The sequence below is a fragment of the Pinus tabuliformis genome, chromosome 3_2 (genome assembly GCF_031772625.1).
Source record: "Pinus tabuliformis cultivar Carrire ecotype Pingquan chromosome 3_2, CPIR1, whole genome shotgun sequence".
NCBI lineage: Eukaryota > Viridiplantae > Streptophyta > Pinopsida > Pinales > Pinaceae > Pinus > Pinus tabuliformis.
In genome coordinates, this window is record NC_142302.1 from 503,917,220 (window position 1) to 503,923,219 (window position 6,000).

A 6,000-nucleotide genomic window follows, 5' to 3' on the forward strand; every position below is an offset into this window, starting at 1 on the left:
TGAATTGAGGCTTATGTGATCCATAACAATTATAAGAAGAAATATTTCGGCCTAAATCACGTTCAGAAAATCATTGTCGACGCGTTTCGAACCAACCAGTGTGGTTCATCGTCAGGACAAGTTGAAAAATCAAATCTATCTTTGCCGGTTAAATACTTAGATCAGAGCTTCCAATGACTAACTAGGACAACGTCAACATTTAACTAGGGACCAGGGTCAACTAAACCCGTAATAAAATTAAGCAAAAGACCTCTATATAAATTATATGAGTAAATTTTTATTAAATTACATGAGTAAAATTAATTAAATTAGTAGTCTCATAAAATATTAAAAATAATTAACTAAAAAAATGGAAATATAAATATATAACTCTTAAAATTATAAAGATTAGTTGTCATACTAATAACTACTGGTTGTAATACTAATAACAATAATGTAAAAGTTTCTAATATCCTACGTTATTACCATATTAAAAGCTAAAAATTAATTCTAAATTAGTATTTCTATATACTATGCTATTGCCTTTTAGTACAATATTAAATTAGACTAATATGATTTAAATCTGCAATGCAATGTTAATTACATTACCGTTAAATAATAAAAGACATAAATTAATATACAACCATATATAATATAATTTAAATCTGCAATGCAATGTTAATTACATTACCGTAAAATAATAAAAGACATAAATTAATATACAACAATATACAATATTAATTTATAGGAAAGAAAGTTTTTTAATTCTAATTCTAAATTAAAAATTAAAATCAATTATAGAATTAAATATTAGAAAAGAGTAGATGTCGGCAAATATTAAATAATTATATAAAATTATACAATTTTTTTAGCTTAATTTTTTAATGACTAAATGAAAAATCAGGATCAAACTAAAAGGCTTTGCCAAATATTAAATAATTATATAAAATTATAAAAAAATTTATCTTAATTTTTTAATGACTAAATGAAAAATCAGGATCAAACTAAAAAGTTTTGACTTTTTGAGACGAAGACTTCTAAAATGTGAAAACCATAATTAACATGTTAAATTTAACTTAAGATGCAATTAATCTAAACTTATCTTGATTGAAAGAAAGAGAAATATTTCTCTCAATCCAAAGAATACTAACAAAATGGTAAAAGAAGCATTAAAGATTAGAATTAGAATGGATAAAATAGATCAAAGAAATAATTCACAGGATCTAATTCTCATTGAAAGAAATGAAAACAGTTAAGTATCTAGTAAATAATTACATAGACACTTATTGCAAATATATCCCACTCCTATTTATATATGCATAAGAACAATAACATTCATATCGAAACAGTGTAAATAAAATGCATTGGATGTAAGTGAAACATCTATTACTCCAAATTGTTAGATAGCTAGCCAATTTAAAATAATAAGCATTTGTTCTTATGCGAATTGCAGTTTTCAAATTGCATGTATGATTAAGTCTGTAGGATAGCCTAATCAGAATTTTAAATAAATTAACAATTAAAACTCAATAATAGTACATAAAGCCAACTATTAATTCGTACATCAGAAATGCAAATGCAAATTTGAAAAACAGAAAAAAGAATTTATTTCAATGATCTATGTAAACAGCAGTGCCATACATGAATTACAGAAAAAAAAATATGATTACAAATAAAATCAAATTACAAAACCTCCGAAAACTGCAGTAGTACAACTCTCCTGCTGCAATTCGATCTCCACCTCACAGCATTAGTGCATAATGAAACATAATTTTCTTACAAACAAATTAAAAAATACGGCATTGTCTAGCCTCTTCTCCCTGGATTCCAATCTCACCGGTACAAGACTAAGCCTTTGTTTAAATAGGTTTGTTTAACCCTGGAATAACGCTCTTATGTTGTCATGCTACTAGTGGATAATTTGGCTATTTGTATTATCCTCGTTTTCTACCTCCAGCGTTGCAACATCCATTTTTAATTATTTTCTACCATCAGAAAAACTTGAAACCAATTTGTCGAGTTTACTTTATGCAGGTAAAAATTAATAAGATATGTTATCTATTCGACTGATATAGTGCAATTGGTTCGTTGGCAAATGAGCACCAAAAATCCCGAATTCGCTGGGCACAATCTCATCCTAAAGCCAATGTAGTTATTCGTTGTAGTCCCACATTCAAAGGTTCGATGTGTTGCTTTGACTGAATAAATTGACGGGTTTTATTTTGGTGTTGATAAGCGTTATCCCATAGAATAGTCGACGTTCAAATATGCAGTTTGTTTGAAATATAAAGACTACTCAGTGGTGTCGTGTCATAACATGCATTGGCTTTCATTAACCATGTCGTAATTTTATTTTAGGTTTTGTAATACGTTTTACAATATATGCATGGGTATGAATTATAATTCACATCGATGTTTTTCCCTTTTCAAATTGTTGTTTTTATATACAATAACATTTATATGATAAGTTTGTAATACACCTCATTTTTTATAAATAAATGTTTTACTATTTTATTATATGTTATGTTTACAATAAAATATTATTTTTAATAGTTTATTGTTATATTAATTCATTATAGGTTTGTTTTGTTTTGTTAGTATAACAATAATTTCTCGCAGATGTATTTATTAAAATGTGATTTTTGTTCATCTATATATATTTAGACTATATTACAATATTATTATTAATGTTATACATTGGTTTTAGTTTACATCTTATTTACAATATAATATATTACAAAATTAATTTTTAATATATACCTATTATATTATTAAAAGATAAAATATAATTATTTACATTTAAAAATATATTTATGTTAAAAATGCTTATAATTTATATTAAAATGTATTTACAATATGTCTAACTAATGATTAGTCATTTTTATCAATGCAAGTATTAAGCCAAGCAGTTGAAGAGACCCAAGCAACACATGTCATCAAATGTGAATTGTCAGGTGATGTGGCAACTGAAGCTGCCGCGTCGCCTTCTCGTGACCAGTAAGAGAATTGTGTCTTGGTTGTAAGAGCTAATCACCAAGCAGACAAGGAGCCCATTGCAACAACCAAGGGCATGATCAATCTTATTGTAGCATCATTACTAATCACTATTGCAATCATGAACCACCAAATCTATCAACATTGTCAGATAAAGATCAGCGTGATCAAGACTTCATTGATAGATAGCAACAAACATAATAGAACTGATAAAAAAGTCATCATGTAATAGTACTGCAAACCCTACAATATATACATGCGTAGCTTAAGACATATTAGCATATGTACATGCTTACCATGAACAACACCCACGTATCGATTTGCAAACTTTATCCTGCATATATACGTGACCTTGCAAAGATGGATCCAGGTATGTATCCGACTATTGCCAAACAAACATGCGTATATATATGAAAACTTTCTCTATAGACACAATTTCACTTTCTGCAACCTTTATTATCAATAATACAGACTTCAGATTAATTTATTCAACAGATAGATTCATCATAGTTTCATCATTGTTAGTACTTATACATTTGCAACAAGTACATAAATCAAGCGTATATGTCAATAAATCTCCATATCTTTCAGATTTGAGTCTTCTCCTTGCTCCCTGGTGCACACCTATTACAAATAAGATCACATATGTATAACTCATTACTTGCACACATAACACCTTGACCTCCATCTCCTTATATAGCTTCAGCCTTAGCCAGTACCTTAGGAAAACCCCTTAGTAATGTTGTTGGTATTCTTTGAAGGGATCAAATAATTGCTTATGCACCCACTACTATTGGCCAATACCATGGTAATTATTCCTGGTATCCAAAATACCATGGTTCGGATTATGTGTGTGAATTTTACTTGTAGGACCAACATATGTACGTGACCCTTCTTCATAGGATTCACATATACTTTCTCAAACTTCACTTTTATTCTTCATTTATCTATGATCTGTAATTTCCCTATTCATACCACCTGTAGCAGTTGCATAACCATCATTTTGATATCCTTATCAAGTAGGTTTCCATCAATGACAACACATTATCCATAATGCCAACAATTAACTATTTCTATGATTCCTTTTTATCATTTATGTCTAGACTATTCATTTCCTTTTTCCTTTTTCTTCATTTTCCTCTAATTTCTCTCTGATTTCCCTAGCATGCATATTTGTATCTCTTCACCTTCCTTTTCTCCTAGTTTCCTTTATTTCCTTAATTAAAGGTCATTTATTGCCTCTTTACCTTTTCCAATTTCCATCACCATTATTAAAGCACAGGTGATGCCCACTATAATGTTTACCCACCATTCAACTTGGAATATGTGTCCCATGACCTTGGTCTTATTTCATTTACATGAAAAATCAACCAGGGGCTATTACAGAAAGTACAAGAAGTTAATTCTTTAACCATACAAAACAGAATCAATTTCTTTCTCAAATTGGATGAAGAAATATAAAAACATAAAAAAATCTACATCAACATCAACAAACTGTAAAATGTTGGTTTTATGGAAAACCTTATTCTAATCAAAACTTTGAGATAGTTGATTTGGTTCTCAAATGGGACAAGGTACACAAGGACAAAGGGGATGATTCAAAGTTTTAGAGGTTATGACTCAAGCCTTTCATTAATAAATTAAACATTGGCCCTAGTACATTTCATCTGTACACTCTGGAACAACAATTAAAACCCCTTCCAATTAGTGGGAAGCTTCTCAAGAAACAATTTTCTTAAATCCATTTAGGGAAGTCTTTATCTTGTATATATTGATTTATGTTTTGAGTGTGTTTTTTATGTCTTCTTTTCCAATTTTCCTTTCATAAATTAGCTATTTGAAACATAAAATTGATTTCTAAAATCTCTTTCATTTGTTCCTTTTCTATTGATGCATTTGACTCAGTGAACTGTTTTCTTCATATTTTCACATATTAGAAAAACAAATTTATTTTTGAGATATATACAAACATTATCATCACTACAAAAACAATACTTAACTTAGCCCATATTTTATTAAGGAAATTGATTATTAAGTCAGTGTAATTTTTAATTGATAGTCAAATTGGTGTAAGGTTGGGGATTATAAACTTCTCATGCCATATAGTAATCCTAAGGATTTTTTGTTCACATCTGCTTCCCCACTTGTTATAGTATCCCTTTGGGGTTACTAACTATTAAATAAAGTTATTATTAATAGAGTCAGTTGAATGATAGGAGATCTCATCACGAGCCATCCTACCATGATCATGGATGATTAAGAAATGACATCATGATATATGATCACCAATCCAAGTTAATGGCTTTTAGTCAACAAACTTCAAGACAAGAGGTCTCACCATGAGTTGGATTGTTCATTTCCTTTAATCCTTTGTGAATTGTAGTGTTAACATCTAGCCACCAAACCAGGACAATGGTCGTCAACAAAAAAATGGAAAAATCAAAAGAAATTTATAAACCAAAATCCTAACTGTGGGTTAAAATAATTTGAATGTAGGGTAAAGGGCATCCCTGTCAAGGCTATGGATGCCAGATCAGCAGCAGAGGAAATTCCTGTGGTATTGAATTCATAATTACCCCATGTTGGCTTATGGGGGCTTAACTTTGGTTCAGAGTTAATTAGCCAAACAAATACCTACACTACTGGCCCTTTCGGCATCAGCCCACAAAGTGCGGACTGAAGTCTCACCCAAAGCAGTATGGGGGGATGCTGGAACCAAGTTTCTGCACCCTTGAGATGGTTGTGATGTCGGTTTAGTCCAACTATACCTTCCTTCACACAGGTTGTTGCGTGCTCTGTTCCACCCTTTAGTACCTTCGCTATTAGTTACTGTCGGCGTTCGTGCAACCCTAGCCAAGGGATGAGATGCTTTCGCGCTGTTATGGTAGCTAACTGTGCTATTTCCTAAACTAGACTAAGTATCTTACTTATCTTAATGACAGATCTTAATTATCTTCACAAAAACAGATATTCTTCCTTGCGTTCACTTAACCAATACAGTTATTCACATTCGCTCATCATATAAGC